General features: G+C 40.3%; 1 protein-coding gene across 2 annotated transcripts in view; it reads right to left on the reverse strand.

The window, feature by feature from the left end:
- The window catches only part of prickle2b (prickle homolog 2b), an 88,445-nt gene that overhangs the window by 45,789 nt on the left and 21,114 nt on the right, over positions 1-21,542 (reverse strand). Inside the window, exon 1 of one of the 2 annotated variants that reach the window (XM_038695629.1) lies at positions 4,587-4,708. The exons of the other annotated variant lie outside the window; for it this stretch is intronic. The gene's annotated coding sequence lies outside the window, so the exon portion shown is untranslated. Of the gene's footprint in view, positions 1-4,586; positions 4,709-21,542 lie in introns of those variants that run through there. 2 annotated transcript variants of the gene reach the window in all.

The following is a 21,542-nucleotide window of genomic DNA, read 5'->3' on the forward strand; positions in this document are numbered from 1 at the left end:
GTGTGCTCTCCCAAAATTTTAAACATTCCATAATGTGTAAATCGTCAAGACAAGTCAACAGTGTCCTTAAGAAAACTAACCAATCACTTTAGCTATTTTAGCTATCCAGAACAAAGGTGTCAAAATGCCGAATTTACACCATCCAGGGGAGAAGTATTGACTCCCTGCCAAAGAGAGCTCTTCTCCACCAATCAGCGCCTCAGAAGCCGGCACAAACAAATCAGCAGCTGAATGAAAAGGATGAAAATGTTTAAAAGTTACTCACCGCTTCCCGCTTCCCCCCTGGCTGTGCTGGGAATGAGGTAGAGGGGGGAAGAAACACACTAAACGACAGGGGGATCTCAGAGGGGGCAGAGAGAGCAGCAGCAGTGCGGCAGCCTGAAGCAAACACTTTCAACGGCTCCCCCTAATTGAAAAAATCTGTTTTCATCTCTCTCAGATCAGTGAGTGCAAGAGAGGAAAGGGAAAAGAAATAATTTGCCTTTAGCTGAGGTGATGAGGAGGAGAAGAGCAGTCCTGCTTGCAGATGGTCAGCAGGGTGAGAGCAGTGAGTGTGAGTAAAAGACCAAAAGGAAGTGAGAGAACCACAGAGTTTCAACTGACAAATGCAATCAGGGGGTGACCACCAAGCTGGTTGCTGAGAGGGCAAACAGTCCACAACATTAACCCCTCCCTCTGCCTGCCAACAGCAGTCAGCATTTTTCTTAAGCCCCTTCCCCACATGTACTTAACCCGTAAATGTTCTGGAAGTTTTTTGCGCTGACATCATGTGGGAACAGGAAGCAGAGTCGACTCTCCACGTATGAAGGTTTACGGCAACTTGCAGAGTCAAGACCAAGCAAGATTTTCACAAATATTAGACTGCAAATTCTTGTGCGGACATTGCTGGGTAAAACACACAATTAGTTAAGAAATTCATATGTATCGTGAGAGCAAGCAATCACAAGAGATGCAGTAGGTTCTGAACAAGTAGCAGGAAGCAGTTGTCACATCCAAGACTACACTATTTCAACTCAAAGTCCAGTCTAGTATTTTTAACATGGTCCTCATGACTGGATGGAGATTGCTTATGGGTCCTCGAGATTAATCAGTTGACATGCAAGCTCAGTAGCTGGTTTGATTTCATCCAGAAAACTTTAATGACTTCTGTGTTGGCTGAAAAGTTAAGCATTAAAGTTAATTCTTGACACTGGAAATAGTAGTTTGACAAACCAATCCCAACTCAAGGTCCACTTGCTTGCATTTTCTTAAGCTTTCAGCTGTTTCACACACCCAGTATCTCAGCCATAATCAGCTTGGGATGGCAATAGATCCATGTCAGAAATAACTGAGCAAACTCATTTATGAAGACATTGTGCTTTGGTTGAACACTGTAGTAAAAGCTACTAAGTGGATCTTTTTGTTGGGATTGTTTTGTCAAACCAATATTTCCAAAGTCAAGAATGTCCTTTTGATCATTCGTATATTTCTGGTTATAGTAGGCTGTTGCAGGCAATATAACTGCCTTATGATAAATCAATAGCTGATAGACAGAGATAGGCTTTAATGATCATCGTTTAAGTCTGTTCCCGTGAGAATGTGCTGCTTTTCTTACTCTCATGTAATATTAAACTGACTAACTTCAAGTTTAGGACTGTTGGCTGAACAAAACAAGCAAACTGCTTGTGATGGTAATTTTTTCTACTTTTTAACATTTTACAGACCAGTCGGTTAATCAAGAAAATAATCGTCAGATTAATTGATAATGAAAAGAATCATTATTTGCAGCCCTAAATATGATGAAATGCCTTGATTTGTAATAGCCAAACATCGGGAATTCCCATGTGGCTATATTAAAACACAGTTTCTCAATTGAATTTCCAGAACGGGATTATCAAGTTAAATATGGAAAAACAAATCCAGAAGACATAACGAGAATTCATGTCAATTTGATATCTTATTGCATTATATATTATTATTATACAGGCTATACAGAAATGACTCTGGCTAAATTACTCATGTCTCTAATTTATGAGGTAGCAAACAAATGTATCAAGCTAGCAGACACTGGAAGTAGTAGTAGGAAGGCATGGATATAATACTTTAAGTACGAGCAAAAGCTGTGTTTCACTGAATTAAATTTGAATGCAAATCAGGTGTCTTCTGCTGTACAATGACTGTCTTTACGTTTATAGAGAGTACTAGTGTAGTATTTCCTCTTCAGCAGTCAATCACTATACTCTCCCTCCTCTAAATCCACAGGGGCAGCAGTCTATGGAAACATCTGCTAGAGCACTTTCCGAAAGCTCTCCTCTGTAAAAGTTGGACTAATGTACATTCAGTGAGCAGCGGATAACTTAAATCAGCCCAAGTTGACTGCAACCTTATAATGGGTCTCTGGATGCCAGATCCTAAACTAACCATCGCCCAAAATGGCCGACTCTGAAGGGAGGTTTCCCCCCGTCCCTCCCTGCCAGTCACATGTCAAATAAATACAGGAAGAGAAACGGTGAGTGAACACAGGAACGGGTGATCTATCTCCGCGCAGTCTGAGGTTGAGGATTACTGGCACCGTTAGCAACTGTGATGTGGGCAGAATGTCATCACTTCGTCTATGGTGCTCACACTGTGCGCCTACTGTTCTCTGGAGTGTGGGGAGCCAGACTCACAGCTGTAAATCTTGAGGGATTTCTGGAGAACAAGCAGGGCTGCAGCCAAGACAGGAGGCTCCTGTCCACACCTGACGACAAAGACGTGTGTTGTTTCTGCCGCGGATATGCACAGGTATTCACGTAACACTTAGATTTCACAAGCGCCGACACAAACACACACAAATAAAGCAAGACAAAAAACACAGGGAAAACAAAAAGCTCAGCCAAGGAAAATTATTCTTACACAATGCCAGTCACCAGCCTTAATCATACACAATGTCTCCCAACATTTATGCAGATTAAATCAGTTACAGGCAAGAAGCCACAACATGTCATGTTTTCTTTTCTGCTACTATGGTAACTGAACTGCTGCAGTCCACATCACTCAAATCTGGTACAAAAGCTTACAATCATGCCCAAAATATGCTGAGAATCACCCTGCTGTGCCAGGCGCAATTGGTCCCATTTGTACAGAAGAAAATAGCAGAAATGACCAGGAAAAGGGCACCACCTGACTGCACGCAAGAGCTCTCTCGTGACAAAAACCCTCACTTTCCTAATGGCCGACCTAATGCTTTTCAAAAAATGAGATCGTTTGTCACTGTTAAGAACAAGATGTGCGTGAAGAGGGCCTGAGGTGCGTCTGGAAGGAGGAGGGGAGAAGGGAAAAAGCCCCCTCCATCTCCACACAGAGAGGAAAAGTCATATACTCATCCTCCTCTTCCCTTCAGGAACAAATGAAGTTATCAATCAATCCCACAGTCCCACGGTGAGAGGGAAGAGAGGGCCAGAGGCTTACAGAGAGCAAAGCTGAGGCAGCCAAAAACACTCCAAGAGCATAAGCTGATTGTTCGAAGAACCAGCCCTTAGCACAGTAGAAGAGAGCTGATTCTGCTTACACGTGGTTTACTTATCAGTTTTTTGTTTGTATACATTTGTATGTATGCAAGTGTAAATAACACAATGACTGATTGATATATATATATATATATATATATACACACACACACACACACACACACACACACACACAAACACATATATACATATATATATAGATATTCAATACTGGATGTACATTCATACAGACATCACTCTGTTAATCACTAATGTTAATTAATGCTCAGTAGGGGTGTGACGAGATCTCGTGTCACGAGATCCTGCGATATTAAAACATGGCGATATTTGTCATCGAGGTGAAAAGCTGTCGCACATATCAGCATGGCGGAAGATGCCCCTGCCACTTTTACTTTTACCGTTTGTGTGGCAGCATTTGTGTGGACCCGGTGAAAACAATAAACGCGACAGAGTGAAAGACAAGACACGAACAATCTGTAAACAACATTTCAAAATGCATCTGCATTGTTCTGCATTTTATGACTTTCAGTTGAATAAAATACTATTTTTCCAGTATTATATTTCGTAATTGAAGATTTCTCAAAAATGTTAAAATGTCTTCTGGTCTTGTTCTCGTGAGCTAAGTGTATCGTCACACCCGTAATGTCCAGTGTTTGCTGGATGTTTGAATTACTGTTTGCTAACAAGTTCACTGTATCAACTTAAAATGTGATACAATGTTGGTGTTGTTAGTAAAGATTTAAAAAGTAAAGATTTAAAAACAATATAGTAGTTCCACAAAAAAGGTGTTTTTCCCTCACTAATATGCAAACATATACAGCAAACTGGTCAAAATCGAATGAGATCTCAAATGGCTTTTGTATGCATACTTAACACCAACATGAAGACATAATGTGCTGCATAACCTGAAGAGAGATATAAAACATGATACAATTGTCAGAAAAGAAAAAGTCATCATTACTATGTAAATATAGATATATTTATTAAAGACAAATTTCCCCTGAATAGCGAGATCATTGTGCAGTCATAAGATGGAACCTGCGCAAATGTAGAGAAAAGAGTAAAAGAGGTACCAAAATCATCAGTTGCCATGCTTACCTTGGTGAATCAGTCTCTTGGAAGTCTTACCGAGACGCAAAGGAACATCCAGCCTCCAGAAAGTAGTTTTCACAAAATGAGGGCTGCAGCTATTTCAGTCAAATGTGAAGTCAATGGCTTTGGCTAATTATAGACAGCATAGAGAATGATCAGCATCGAAATGATGGCCTATGTTGTAGATTATCTGAGATGAAAAGGAATGAAAAGGAAATTTAACCAAGGCTTTCTTCTGAAATCTCTTGCTGTGTGCGCCGTCTAGACACTCTCCAAGGCCGTGCTTATCACATGTAGCCACAAAAGGCCTGGAATTTGTCTTGTGAGTCGGAGTGTCCACATGGCTCACTAGTGAACTCATCATCTTATGCTTTCTGGCTGTCAGTTCCTCAGCTTATTAGCTTGCGTCTCTCTCTCATACAGCGTGATGGGTGATGACTGCAAACTGAGCTGAAGCCAAGAACGATATGAAAAGAGAAAGAAAGATGGAAGGGGATTAAAAAAAGGTAAGAGAAGAAGAAGAAGAGAGAGACAGATTGAAATCTTAGTGCTTTTGTTTGAAGGAGAATAAAAAAAAGAGCAAGGAGGAAGGAGAGAGGAGAAAAAAGGGAGTGTGGGGCCAGGAGAGAATTCAAGGGACTGAAATAAAGAGGGATGAGAAGAGGGAGTTTGCACCCGTCCTTCTCTTCTCTTTGGCCTGGCAGTCAGCCTTTTGGCAGAACCTGTGGTATCAATTGCATTTGGGTAACCCTGCAGACAAACAAAAGGAGCAAAGTTAAAGCAACACTGCAAACTTTGAGGGGATTTTCAAGGCAGGGTGTTTTTTTTTTCATGAAAAACAAAATCTGAGGCATCGCAACGCAACTTACTGGGAAGCCAAGTTTGGCCCTTATTAGCCAGAATAATTTTCACAGCTGTTTCCGATCTGCGTGTGCTTCACATGGACAGAGATGAGGAATGGAGGGGAGAGGAATGGAAAAGTGAGGAAGCAAGAGGAAGTGAAGAATGAAGGAGAGAAACACAGGCAAAGTGAAAGAAGAGAAGCTTTCTGGCACTTTGACAAGTACACCATCACAATTTAACACACACACACACACACACACACACACACACATACAGAGAAAGACACCCAGGTCTACGTGAGTTAACAACATCCTCAGTGAGCTCTTGAGGGCCAATCCTTTTACTAAGAGCAAGACTTGCATTTCACAACACCCAGCTGTTTCACTTGCACAAGTAAAGGCCATGAAAATTCAGTGAAGAGGCATCCCTGCGCACGCATACGCACACACACACATCCCTCCAGTATACAGGGGAATGAGCTCAAGGCAGTAGAAGATCAAGTCATTAAGTCCATAAGGGGTCTTGTTTCCTCTGTATCTTTTAATCCCATCTCTCTTTACATCCCATATTTCAATCTGCTCCCCTTTCCCTCACTAGATCTTAATTCTCTGGGGAAGAGTGTGCACACACACACACACACACACACACTCCCACATGCACTTGACATAGTGTCCCCACTTAGTCACTGTGTCATCATTAACTGTCTAGCTCCAGCAGAGTACAAGCCAGCTAATAACCTGTGCATGCAGTGGCTGTCAGAGCTGTCAGTCAAACCAAACAGGAAGACATCACATTAAAATAAAGCAAACACCACAGCTGTCTGTTCGATGATAAATACTTATTGCGATAAGTTTGTTATAACACCGTATTTAAAATAAAGTGAGATAGAGGGGTGACGGGTCCAAGGCAAGAGGTGAATGTAAAGAGCTTCTCTGCAGATGTTATAATGAGGACACGGTGAAAATAGATTTCAGTTTGACGTATTTCATACAGCACCTTTCAGGAAGTGTAAGGGGATGCAACAAGAAATACATTTTCCCATTTATACCATTTAAAGAAAAAGGAGAGGAATAAATAAATAAAAATGTATTTTAAAATGCATTGCTTCTATGGGCCACTCCTCTGGCTCGCTTGGATAGATTCAAAGGCACCATAGCAAAAATCACCAAATATGATATTTGGGACAATCTCTATCTCTAAAACTTGCTTCTGGCCAATAATCAAACCCTAACAGAAGCTTTTTTCCAGCTTCCACAACTACTGGGCTTTCCCTGTTGGCCCATTGACAACACAAACGGATGCTGGTTTTCCATTCTCACAAAGCACTATTACAATGCGGTGTGCCCCAGGGCTCCATTCTTAGGCCACTATTATTTCCTGGTTTATATAAAGGATTTACCAAATGTGTCTGACATAGCGTCTTCCTTAATGTTTGCTGATGACACAACATTGGGTCTTTGAAATTTGAGTTTCGTTGATTAAAGACACTAACTCGGGTTTATCTACTTATGCAATTGTAAGTAAATATTTTAAAAATCTGTTTTCATTATTTTCAGTGATACATTAATCAATCAAACAACAATGAATTTGAGTTGGAGAGACTACACTGATTATGTCAGTAAACAGTTATCACATCCATTGGTATTATTCCAAAAGTTAAGACAAACAATGTGTTTACGGTCTTTATTATTCTTTAATCTATACTTCTTATATTGCAACTGGCGAGAAATGTACATTTTCCACAAACCTTTATAAAGAATGTTCAGTTTCCAAAAATGTGTAGTTAGAATTGCAGCCCACTGAAATCTTTCCTCCCCATTAGATCCTTTATTTCTGGAAACTCAACTTCTTACAATTTGTAATATTAAAAAATTCTCTCCTAGATCATTTCATGTCATATTTTCAAAGATTTACAGATTCACTCCTACTCAAACAGACATTCATCTAATCTTCATCTTCCTAAACATCTGACAAGCAGAGGATACAGAGGTCCTAGCTCATGGGACTCCTTTTCCCTATTTGGTTTGTATTCCTTTTTATAGTGCTATCCAGCATAATAAAATTTTATTTTTATTTTATAATCTTGTTTTTATGTGACATTTACTTTTGATAATGTGATTTATGACAGCCAAATGTGCTGTAAAAGGTCCTAAAGCTACAAAGTTTAAAGAGCGAATGTTTGCTGCTTTTCAGAAGATAGTCTGCTAAATGTCTAGTGTTGTCTGGTGAGTCAGATTCCAGTCCGGGTCATCACATCATCGCATCATTAACCATCGAGAACTCCTCTGCGGGAGTCCTAAAGACACACATAAACACACACTCTCACACACACGCACACACACACACACTTAGCTGAGTAATCAACCGCTGGCTGTGATTGCAGACAGTCCATCTGCAGTAGGTTTTCATGTTGCAAACTAAACACACCATCTAATCACAGACAAAGAAGGTATCATGAAATCAGACACACACACACACACACACACACACACACACACACACACACACACACAAATATGACCCCACACACAGATAATCCAGCAGGTCGGAGTTCACTCAGGTCATGGTCTAATCAGACATGGCTGGATTAGTGTGTGTGTGTGTGTGTGTGTGTGTGTGTGTGTGTGTGTGTGTGTGTGTGTGTGTGTGTGTGTGTGTGTGTGTATATGTGTATGAGAGAGTGAGAGAGTGTGCGCGTCATGGTGATGCACACAGTCGCCACTTTCTGAATAATGCCTGAGTGACGTAGGAATCTCTTGCTAACACTGTAATAAATAATCTTACCACAAATTTCTAAACAGATTTTTTTCCAAATTTCTTCATAAAAGGGTTGTGCTTGTGTCATCTGCGTCAGGTTCTGTGTGTGTGTGTGTGTGTGTGTGTATACAGCTGTGGGTCTGCGTGGGTGAGATGCTGCCTTTGTTTATTACCGCAGCCACATTGATGAACTGTGGCTGAAAGCCTCATACCATGTAAATCCTAACAACGAATATGCTCAATCCTTAAAACTCAGAGGGGGGAAAAACTGGTGGAAGCCTCCCTCAATAACCAGCTCCAAGCGTAACACTCCAAAGCTAAACCTCTCAGCATACACACAACACATGCTTTGCTTTCCAGTTCCATTAAAAAGCCATCGCCTCGGTCTCTCGTGCGCCCAAACAAATAATCGTAAATTGAGAACAGGGTGGAGGAGCAAAAAAATCCCACAAAATGGAGGCGCTCCCTTTGTGGTGACTGTGGCTTCACAATATGGGATTGCTGGAGTGTTTCCAAAATAGGCGCGTGGCCCCCTGTTTTGACAACAGCTGAGGCCCTGAGCCTGGGGGGAGGGGGGGGCAGCCCACTCCTCCACACATACACACACAAACACACATAGGGTCTCCAGGGATCAGCTCTGTGTGACACAGTGACACAATCAATCAGTGGATATTGCTTCTATTGACAGTCCCCAGAAGAGTCTCCTCCTGTTTGATGATCTTTCGCCCTTGTTTCCACCATTCTTCTTTCTCAACTCTGTGGTCTTCAGTTCCTTCGTCCTTCTTTCAATCGCACACCGACCTTTGAGTCCATATTCATTTTCTTACCACTCTTTTATCCTGTACTTCTCTGCGACACCCCTATGCTCCAAACTCATCTTTCTTTTTTCATTTCCGTTGTCATTTGAAGAAATTGCCACACACAACCAACCAACCAGACACACACACACACACACACACACACACACACACACACGACAACAATTCATTGATCCTAGCCCCTAACACAATCAGACAACACAAAACGATTCCTTCCTTTGGGGGGAGGGAATGAGGACATGGGGAGGGGAGTCAAAGCACAAGGCCTCATGCATATTTCATATCTACTATGATACACTTTCTGGTCCATGCATAATGCAGACACTGTTTAAGGATGAGCATTCGGGGGGAGGAAAAGGGGGGGGTTTAAGCTGGGGAAATTAAATGGAAAATAAGTTTGCATCTGAGCCATTCATCGGAGCCTCAGCTGTACGTTGTGTTTATCGTTAAAATGTTAACGTGCTAAACAAAGATGTTGACCATGGTAAACATTGCCTGCTAAAAATCAACAATAAATATGCTTACTGTCATTGTGAACATGTTAGCACACTGACGTTAGCATTCAGCTCAAAGCATGGTTGTATACTTTGTCAAAGGGTAATTCTTGTTTATTACAACTTCAGTCTTATTTTCATAGTTATAGCTTTTTACATTATACCATATCAATGGGTAATTGCTGAATTGGCTACATCAATAAAAAGTCAGAAGGGGCAAGAAACACACACACACACACATACAGTTTTCTTGTGCATTGAGAGGCAATGACCTGGTTTAGATGATCTGGCTAAACTCTTTGCTTGTTAACAACTTGATCATCTGCTCATTTTTGCAATTTCTTTATCATAACTGACATAAAATTATGACTGAAACAACAAACATAAGACCCAGGCTGTAATAAAATGGAATTATCCTTCAGTAGGGGAAGGCGAAGCACACAGAGAATTTGTCAAATACCCCTATCAGTAGCTAATGTTCTTCTTCCTTGAATTCCCCTCTTGTGCGCAATCCAGTTCCAGTTAACCAGATGTTGTATATCAGCCCCTCTGTGAGGAAGCCAAGCCACTTGTCCCATCAGTAAGACTTTCAAGGCATATGGTCTGAACATCCTCTGTATTCTGACTTAACATTCAACAGAAGACTGCAAGTAAAAGGGGGTCAATAACTTCACTGTGACAAAGGAAATCCCTTCTCTTTAGTGGCTTTAACATAAAGCTGCTAAAGTGCCTAATTCCCCTACTTTATCAGTGGATGTGCATTTAGACAGGAAACTGAGTCAAAGTAGATACTGGAGGAAGACAAGAGTTTAAGACAGTCTCTCACTTAGATGGAAACAAGGGAACAAGCTTTCTAGCAGAAGCCTGTCAGTTTAACGAGGCTTGATGTTGGCCTTCCTCTCACTTTATAGCATCACTTTCCCTCCAAACCCTCATCCTTCCTACCTCTCTACAGCCCCATCCCTCAGTCCCGATGCACAATGCAAGGCGAAAATACCAGAGATGCATTTCCATGTGCCACTAGGGATGTCCACAATTCAATTCCACTCAAACAGATGTCATATATCAACCTCTCTCTGAGGAAGCCACGCTACTAGAGAGAAAGGAAGAAAGTGAGGGAGAGGGGAGGGAAAGAGTAGGAACAAAGGAATAATCAGGGGGGCTTTTAAAAAGGCTGCATGCTCAAAGTTAGACCCCACATGATACATTGCAAGCTCACACACAAACACACACTGTAGGATTGTAACAATGGTGAGGATGTGGTTACCATATCATTATGCAACCTCCTTGCTACCTTTATATCATCTTCTTATACCCCAGATATGTCCACCCCCCTCCTCCCATGCCTCCCACTGTCTCCAGACGCCCTCTGGTACACAATAAAAGTAATTTGCGGTGAATTTACTCACTTTTCCATTGTGAGACTTCCCATTGTGCTTTTGCTTTCAGTCTAAAAAGCACCATGAAGGTTGTCAGATGGACTCATTATGATTTGTTGGTGCTGAGCAGAAGTCATCAGTCACAGTGGAGGGAGGGAGGGGCATGGCTGCCTGTATGGCTAGATTGTGGTTAGATAGCCTAATAGACAGATAAATGACCCTTATTACATCTGGTGTTAACATGCATTTTGGGCAATAAGATTCAAATTAGATAATTCTTCCAAAGAGCGTAAAATGCATGAAATCCAGCCGTAAATACAGACTAGAAGCTCTGATGATTAGAATATTCAAGCAGGCTTGAGAAGTAGTCAGGGCTATTCACTATGTGTATATTTAAAATGTATATGTAATGTGCTAAATATACTGTATATAGGAGCTATAAACAGAAAGTTACAATAAAACAAAACCTTCTACTGCAGTCTCCCTAACAGCTCCATGAGGCTGTACGAAGGCCCAGTACTGATTTGAGCAAGAAGCATGCCATAATGGGCACAGTGGCCATGCTAACATGCTGATGTTAAGCAGGTATAATGTTTTCAATGTTCACCAACTTAGTTTAACATGTTAGCATTCCAACCTTTACTAATTAACACAAAGTACAGCTGGGGCAGTCAGTTTTGCAGGTTTTTGGACATAGCCAAAGTGCTGGATGAATAAAAAATTTGACCTGACGATAAATCAAAAGTCCAGCATCACGAAAGTCATTAAGGTACATTTTCTAGAGAACATAAATGTCTGTGCAACATTTTGTGGTAATCCATCTAATAGTTATTAAGATTAGAGATGAAACGATCAATCGGTTCAGGGAGAGGGAAACAGAGGTTAAAAGTGTGTGTGTGTGTGTGCGTGTGTGTGTGTGTGTCTGAAGGGAAAGGCAAGGTGAGTAGATTAAAATAGTTTGTGTGTAAACACTAAAATAAGATAAATTATTAAGTAGAATTTAAATGGCGAATGTTTTGGAGAAAATTAATAGTTATTTAATAGTCAATGCTTTATTATCAACATAAAATTGAATGGACCCCAGAAAGAATAGCCAATGCTGGTGTTAACTGGGATCCTAATAAAGAAAGAAAGAATTTTCCATTAAAGAAAAGTTGCTCAAATGTTTGCGTATGTCATTTATAGTTATTATAAAGAAAGAAAATTGGAATCAATGCTAATCACTAATTGAGATATTTCAGTCTAGACCAAAGTGGTGGACAATAGACCGATAACCAACTGACATTGCCGTTACCAGAGCCACGCTGCTAGCATTGCTAAAAACATCACTCCCGCTACCCAAAATAAAATAAAATAAAACAAAACAGAATAAAATAAAATAACAATATAAAACAAGTACTTCTACTCCACTTTGGCAATGTAAAGCTGAACCACATTTCAGAGTGTACAACAGCTATGCAGGTGTGCACCCGCTATCTGGATGGGCTTCCTCCCACGGTCAAAAGACATGCAGGTTCAGTGAAAAGGATCTAAAAATGTTCCCATGAGTGTGAGTATGAATGTGTTTGTCTGTTTTTGTTGGTCTCTCTGCTTCTCTATCTAATGCATGCTGTGATTGGCTCCAGCGCTCCATTAACCTAAACAGGAGGTAAAGATAAAGGATGGTCGGATAGAAGTAAATATGGTCCAAGCACGCCAGCTCTAGACCGAATCTGGATATGATGGATGGATGAATAATGAATGGGTGAATTCAGATAAATTCTGAACATCTCTTTGACGACCCATGGGGCTGAAATGTACTGTACATGACATATGAAGATAATTACAAAGTGCTGAATTAAAAGTCATCAATTATGTACAGTCATGACCCATTATTGTGCACTCAGTGACAAACTAGTATATTTGAATATCATGACAAAAAGATTGCGCCACTTAGTGTGACATCTAACACATCAACACTCAAGCAAAATGGAGCTTAGGCTGACTTGTCAGCACAAATTGTATCACTTCATGTTGATATTCAAATCTGAAATTAACATCACAACTTTGCTTGGGAACTAGTTAGGCTGAGATGAGAGGTGTTAGGCATCTGTCAGTGGATGACAATAACTATAATTTCTACCCCCCCACCCCCTCCGCTCCATCCCTCCTTTCAGCCTTCCCTCCCTTTCTCCCACCCCGTCTGTCTCCTTGCTGGTGTCCTATCTGTGTCCAGGCCTTTTCTGTTCATGGTTCAGGGCTTCTATCTGCCTAAGATGGGTCCCTTGTGGCGCCATGAAGCGAGACACAGAGGGGAGGAAAAAAATCTCATTAAAGAAGGGATCATCTGCTGTCAACTACCGGACCGGCCCCAGCCGAGCTCGGACGCAGAGAAAATACAAATAGCCAGAATGAACCACCAGTAATTTGGAGTGCTGCCATGCGGGACACTGCTTTATGTCAGCTGTATATTGGAAGGAGTAGTTTATTAAACAGGACGGACTGGGAAACCTCAAAACAATGGCACATCTGAAAATCTGCGGATGGAAATGACTGAAATGACTGTCATCAATGTTGTTTTTCTTTATGTGTGATAAAATACACCGCGGGCAGTTAGGAAATGAAATGAGGGCTGCACGAGGTGGCATGTACTTCGGTCTTCAATCTGAAACACTACAAACCAAAAGAAGTAAACTTCACTTTAATGAGGCAAAAAAATTAAAAGATAATGAGGCGAATAGTTTTTTTCTGGGAAAAGTAGTGAAGCTCAAACGAATTGCTTGATTTGAGACACTGGTAGAAATTGGATGCTTGATTAGATCTCATGAGAAGCTGCACATTAGAACACAGCAGAGAGGAGTGCAGTAATTGTATTAGGCCTGCAAATGAGTATTTTCGTTATCGACAAATCTACTAATTATTTTCTTCAATTTATCGATCATGTTAAAAAAACAAAGCTATTAAATTTAAAATGTCATGAAATGAAGGAAAGCAGACAAGTTTTCATATTTCAGAAGCTGAAGCTGGCAAATGTTTGATATAAATCTTGATTGTGGCATTTTGATGTGTTATACCAGCACAGGTGGAACTGATAAAATTAATGATGGTTCAATCCAATTGAACTGTCCCAGCAAGCCCTGTCAGTGAGCCACGGTGCACAGCAAACCCTTTTCAGAGCAGAAGGTTCGAAAAAGCACAGGTAAATAATAACAATAAGGGCTGCAATTCGCTTAGGTCTTCCATTGTTAAACGGGTGCTCCACTGATTAGCATGTGAAGATCAGTTTACTTGTCCTGAGGAGTAACTGGATGTTTCCACAGTCATCAATGCAATATATGACATTTAACAGACACAAAAATTATCGTTGTGTGAACTATGAAGTGTCTACAGTAGGTACTGTAAATGAGTAAGGGAGAAACTAGGAGTGTAGGGGCGTATTCACAAAATATCCAAAGGCTTAAAGTAGAAATTAAACTATACATTTAATCTAATTAAATGTAATTATTAATTGTTTACATTTTTTATTTTATTAATTTAATTCAATTTAGTTTCACTTTTACATTTTGAAATAGCACAATTTAAATTTAATTGATTTTACTCTATTTTATTTAATTGATTGATTTAAACATTGAATAAAAGAGATTTCATTAAAATTTTTAAATTCATTAAATTAAATATGTTTTTACTCAATTACATTTTAAATCGGATTTACCTTAATTTTGAATTAAACTGAATCTAATCCAATCTAGTTTCTTTTCATGCTCTTATGTATTGATGTGTATTTTATTTCACATTCATTGATAGATTGGTCAACTTTTAACCATTAACTGTAGACATATTCAGCAAATTGATTCAGAAACATGTTGTTTCCCTATGCCCATGTCATCTTGAATGGGGATAAATAAATTGTGCGGCTTTTCTAGACTTTCCAAATGTTATTGGACCAAAAAGATCAGATTCTGATAGAGAAACAAATCATTTTGCAGGGGTTTTTATCCACGTTTTGCAGCTGCAACTTTAGCAACAGAGTAGACTATGGAGGAGCCTATGCCATAAGCACAAATTTAATTAACTTGTTGTGATTGGCCAGTGAGCCCAGTCCTGAACACGCACTCAGCACGCTCTCATCGTTCTCTGAATGACCCAAGTAAGTCTATCTGTGGGTGCACAGTACTACAGGACACTCTTACGACATGATATACCCTCGAAACGATTTTAGATGATGGTGTAGTAGTAAAGATGGTGTGTTGTGTAGTCTGCTAGACTGCAGCTACACCCTTCGTGCAACACCAATGGGTTAATCTGTCAACATTAAGTTTATAGTCAACTTACATCTAACTCTTATTTAGTTTAAGTATTATCACACTCTCTCTGTAAATTACCATTCACAAAGTCTTACTTACTTTTCACTTTACAGTTCATACCTCTCCTTACAAATGAAAAAAAAAGTGATAAGCCTGCATGAAAGCCGTTTGATCATTTACTCATTGTAAAGTCAGACTACAATAACTTTCTAATTGGTATCATTTTTGCCAAGTCTTGAATTTCTCCTCATTCTATGTTCTTGTAGAATAAAGAGCTCCTTCAAACCAAAAATAATCTTCTAAACGTGTACTCGGTGCCCTATTTTTCCAAATGATACTATCCACACCACTTGCATTGCAAATTTTCACCTGAAAAAGGTTTTGCCTCATCCCAAAAAACTATCCCTCTCTAAAATTCAGCACTCATTAGCTGAAATTAAAGTGAAGTTGGCTTTTGCACTACAAAGGTTGGAAACATCAAGATGTAAATCAATGCGAAAGTGAAAATGGGAGATCAAGAGAAAAAAAAAAGGAGGGATAAAGACAGAGAAAGAGGGACTTGAAAGTGTTCCTGTGTGGAAAAATAATCATTCCTCCTGGTGGTGGTCACCAACCATCTTTGCGTACAAAGATGGTGTCAGCAGCCAATTTACACCACCAGGAAACCCAGCGGACACCCTGACGCACAGAAATACTTCTTCTCACCATCTCATTCCCTCTCCTTTCTTGCGTAGAGTAGCAACTCTCAGGAGTTTAGCGTGTTGAAACGCTCTGCCTCTGCCTCTTCTCAAACTCATCCAGCGATGATGTGACCCCTCCTCCCTGGTGTCTCCCCGTCAAGCCTCATTTCCTCTACATCAAAGCACCACCCCTGTGTGGTGCTCTGGTTGGACAAAAAAGCACTCATCTGATGTAGTTTAATCAGAGGTGACGCTCTAATAAAGTCTGCTAAACACTGTATGGTTTTTGGCAGAGAAGAGGCATCCACAGAAAAGTTTTGTTTCCCTCACCTACATCTTGAGCTCTCCCAGTTTCCTACTTTAACCAAAGAACTGTACGCTACACAGAGCTACAGACAGGCACTAATGGCAGATGAATCAAACGCAAATGATTAAATCCAATCTAGCAGGTTAACGCAGCCAACCTGCCAACCTACATCTGCCTAACAGGGAGATGTAGAGCGCAGTTTTTAATTGCAGAAGAGAGATGGAATAAAGGTCGGGAGGGTTTAGCTGTGTGTATGTGTGTAAGTCGGTGTGTATGGAGTATTGGCCAATATGTATGCGTCTGTGCATGTGTGTATGCACCATATGGAGAACAAATTAGACACCACACAAATCACTGAGAAGTCTGGTGTGTTGTGCAGGGCTGGCCTTGGATGCTTCTCCAGCTGTGGGATTTGAACAATGTAGAGAAGAACTGACCATACCTGCCAGGACTGTAGTGCTATTGTGAAGGCCGGATGTTCTGTATAGTGTTTCAAAAATGGAAAGCAATATGTCTTTACTTTCGCCTCTGTCTTTGAAATGTGTAAAGCAGGGGTGTCAAACTCATTTTCACCAAGGGCCACATAAGCATTACGGTTACCCTCAAAGGGCCAGTTGCAACTTTACTAAGACTGTATAAACGTAACTACTCCTTAACAAATTGTTAATTAACTGTCTCTTTATTTGATTATGTATTCAAGGACATTTATCAGATGTAAAAATATCGCCATAGTAAGAAAATGTCTCTGTGTTATTATAACAAATACATTAATTTATCAGATTTAAAAACCCTCTTTACTCCATCAATCAAAGATCAAACATTTCAAGTAAATAACAAAGACAAATATCATCAAACATAAGCTTTTACAGTGATTTTTCACTTTTTCACAGTCCAGAGGTGCAGAACCATGGTAAAACAAATAATTGTGAGCTGCTAATAACATGAGTGACGGATGTGGCATTTGATAAAACAAATAGTCCAGCTGCACACAGCCTTGCAGAGGGCATACATCCAACTAATGAGAGATAGTTTGATTACCTGGAAAAATGCAGACGTAGGCCTATAGGCTACTGGAGCCTAAGCCTAGGTCACACTACACAATTTTTAGCCCGATTTGCCGCTCGGCGAGCTCGCCGACTGTCAGGCTGTAATCGGGAGTAAATCAGCGGTCGATCTGCCAGTCGTTATGTGTGAACTACTCAACAACGCATCAAAAAGAGCTCCCCGACATATTTCTGACACATCGCCGATGCCAGCCATATCTAGCATTCCAAATATCTCCAGAAGTCGGCCGACTCGACATCCAGCCAATGAGAGCAGGCAGCTACTTTTTCCACTGCAAAACACATTTTATTCACCTCCAACTCTCTCTGTAGCTCAGACGGTGCCTGCTACCTGGATCCCTGCCACCTGCGTGTGCTAATCCATTCTTTCACACAGATTCTTTGTCTTGATTTAGGTTTGGAGACCAGCGTCGGGTGACGGAGTCGTTGTCAGCTCGTATAGTCTGTGACCCCCTGTCACCGATCAGTCACGTACTGTGAACGCCACAACGACATAAGACGGCAAGTTGTGTAGTCTGAACGGCACGGCCATCGGCCGACGCTGAAATGTCGTGTAGTCTGCACGAGCCTTAACTAACGTTGATCCTTCATCACTGAGACTGCCTCATAACACAAAAGATATAGGCCTAGCCTACCGGGTTTTCTCCTTGGAGCACAAACATGAATTCACTTTCCCACCATTCATGAAATTGCTTTCCTTCTCCATCAGTTTTTCTCGTCTTGGCCATTTAGGGATTGTTTGTATACATTTCTCATTTCCACTTGCCGGAAAACTACGGTAGTGGGTGTGGAAACTTCCCAATCTAGTGGCGGGATGCCGTCACTTATTGGGTTACAAAATCGACATGCATTGTGGGAGATGTAGGTTATGGCAGCATAGACTTTTATTTTAGGACAATCATGAAGCTTTTGCGGGCCACATAAAATGACGTGGCGGGACGGATTCGGCCCACGGGCCTTGAGTTTGACACGTGGTTTAAAGTGAAACATATCCATAACAAAACCTGAAAAGCTGTGTTTAGCTATCTTTTTCTGCAGGTATTTCATGAATTTTATAGCAGTCGTGTCCTCTCATTGAGAAAGTTTTCTAAAGATTTCTTCATAGGACATAAAGACAACACTTGTAAAAGAGGGCGGCGTCACACAGTAGGCTACACATCCCACATAGCAGCTCAGGACGGCATATTATGTCGCCTCCACACAACCACAACTCTGCATCAACCTTTTTCCATTAAGGAGCTAAAACACTCTCTCCCAAAAGGACTAAAGTGATGCTGTCACAATTCAAACCCATTTCAGGACAAAACTGCAGTGAAATGGGATGACTCATGCCACAAAGACCGTCAGAAATATCACTGAGAATAGTTGAAGAACAAGCTGCAGAGACACAGGAGTGGAAAAGGAGACAGCAACAGCAGCAGAGTGGGTATAAAAATAGACTGGCTTGAACTGACGAAATCACATTTTTCAGCATGACGACACGCATACAAACATGTCTCATTAAGACTATTGACCTCAATCTATATAAAAGTTGAGCACATTAAATACCCTGATTGAACTTGGCAAAGGGTTTTTAGATGAATGGCTCTGATTATTCATTGACTGGACTGAGGTACTGATTGCTCTTAATATAAGCACACTCCTCATGGGAAAATTTTAAATGTTACTAGCTCTGGACCATAATAGTCAGGTTCGCTTGCCCACTCAGCACGGTGCATGCTGTGAATAATCTCTCCGTACAGGATCTGGGCAAACTGCTTCAAGTTAAGAATCATGTTGAAACCCAGAACCACAGGAACAAGTGCTTTCAAAGGTTTCAAGTATTGTGCCCACTGGCCAGTGGTGTTTGCGTCATTTAGTGCACTGCACTAAGATTACACCAAACCAGAGCTTTCTTTCTATCTAAACTATTTATAAACTCCACACCAAGTGCTGCATCTTTCCTGTTATCTAAATAAAGAACAATACTACTGAAAGTGAATTGTCAGCCTTCTTTTAAAAAGAATTCACATTGAGCTCTGAGACGTGTCCTCTTTATGTATAAGTAGGATCAGTTTTATGGTGTGGTCATTCTTCAAAGCTACTTTGCATATACTTTCTGAAACTGGAGAGATGATGATTCTTACACTTGGCGTTTTTATGATGGTGTTGGAGAGCACTGAATAACATGTTGGGATGAGATCTACTGAAAGTCAAGGCCATAGCATGTGATCCACGTAATTTTCACACAAACCATTTCATGACCCCTTGTGCCCTCTATGGAAGCATTTATGGTGCATTCATGTGGTGTTGGAATAATCGGAAAAATGATTTTCCAACTGGGAAAATTCACGTGAATGCCCACAGAAGTCGGAACAACAACTCGGAAAGTCTGAGAAATATTTGCTACACGAGTTGCCAAGTTGTTGACGCCATACACGTAGAAACATGGTGGACAACATGGCTGATGTTTAGAAATGTTTAAATAATGCTGCAAAATCACATATTGCATAACTGCTAAGGTGTCATTTGCAATATGGTATTAAGTTATAAAGCTTATTTTGCTGTCCATGTCGTGTGAAGAAGATTAATTACTTATTAAGTTATTTATTAGCAGTATTTGCAGTATGCTACAAGCAATATTTTAGTGGTTTCAGGTAATGTACTGGTGCAGTACCAACTCTGGGATAGAAAAAGCTCTGGGATAGAAAAAGCTCTGGGATAGAAAAAAGCTTCAAACTGTTCCATCATAGTTGGATGACAATGATAATGCTAATCCAACACTATATTATACTATATATTTATAGTAGCATCCATGTTATTTCCACATTCTGACTTAAAGCACATGAAAGCACCAAAGTCGGAAGAACGACTTCCCAACTCGGGAACTGGGACCATCTGAGGAGCACATAAAAGCAGCATTACATTGGCTATATTTCTCCACTCATTTAGTCAAGTTTTTTTCCCTTAAAGGTCTAGTTAAGATAAGAAGATTGATGCTTCTCTCATGTATGTACAATCAACCACGGCAGCAGCAGGTTGGGTTTCCACAGGGAATTTCATAGTCTGATACTGTGAGCAGAAACCCTCAACATTCCTCAAACACCACCTATCTACTCTACATTAATGGTTTTTAACTTTCTACTATTAATCTTTGTCTTACTTTGATTTGGGAGATGTTCATACTCTAACTATTTCCATAATGCTTTGAAGTATGTAAATAGGAAGTACAGGACTGTATAAAAGAAGTGGACTTAGCCAAGATGACATCACCCATTGGTCTGTGGACTACCGTTTTGAATCTTGAGTTTGGCATATTGGCTGTTTGCCATCTTGGTTTTTTGGAACCAGAAGTGACCATATTCGGACGAGAAGGTGGAGCTAGCTAGCTTAGTTAGTAAGGTGCATCTGTCATTCACTTTAACTGTGATATTAATTGGGATGCTAATTTGGACTAGCAAAAAAAACAGGCTTAAAACCAAATGTACTTACCTAAAAAAATTAACAGGTGACTCCAGAGTGTCTTTAGTACATCCGAACCATTCAAATCATTTTACCATATATGTGACTATTAATTTACAAAATGAACATTAATGGGACGATAAGGGTATATCAATTGACTTTCAACTCTCATGCGCCACCCTGGGGAGGCACACCTCACAAAATAAAAACCTCTGGTTTAGCACATAGACTGGAAATGGGGAAAAGGCTAGCCTGGCTTTGTCCAAAGGTAAAAAAAAAAAATCCACCTATGCAAAGATTTCTTGGAGTCTCTGGTCGACAGACAACCTCACATTAACAACAAATAACTGCACCCAGCCATTAAATTGTCAAATAACCCCCATAAAAACCACAACGTTGTTTTTACACTTTTACACTTTTTTGTACAGATTAAAAAAACATTATGTAACATGTTCATTTGTGAGCTTTAGAGGTGTCCATTGTATTACCTTCAGAGAGAGTCAAACTAGACGTTTCCCAAAATGTCTCCTGCCACAAACCAGTAAGATCTTCTTTGGTTTGTTTGTTATTAAAAGACAAATAGTACAATTTACAGCAAGGAAAAGACTGTTTATGTTCCCCAAATGTACAGAGTAAAGAGACAAAAAAAGTCTACACAGACATATTTGCTCCCATTTTCCTCTTGTTTGAATGGAAGTCAATTGAACTTAAAAGTGTAATAAAGCTCAATCAACTTATGACCAAACATCAAACGAAGCCAACAATCTTAGTGAAGTAGGAGTTGGTTGCTTTTTTAGTCAATAAACTTGGGTGAAACCCTGAGGAGCAATTAATCTTTTAAATCTAATTGTTCATTATTCATACTGTTTTATTTTCAGATTCATGGGCTGGATTTC

This window comes from Micropterus salmoides, unplaced genomic scaffold (assembly GCF_014851395.1).
Source record: "Micropterus salmoides isolate LMB-PRFRI ecotype aquatic unplaced genomic scaffold, ASM1485139v1 Ms_hic_scaffold_4, whole genome shotgun sequence".
In the NCBI taxonomy this organism is placed as follows: Eukaryota; Metazoa; Chordata; class Actinopteri; order Centrarchiformes; family Centrarchidae; genus Micropterus; species Micropterus salmoides.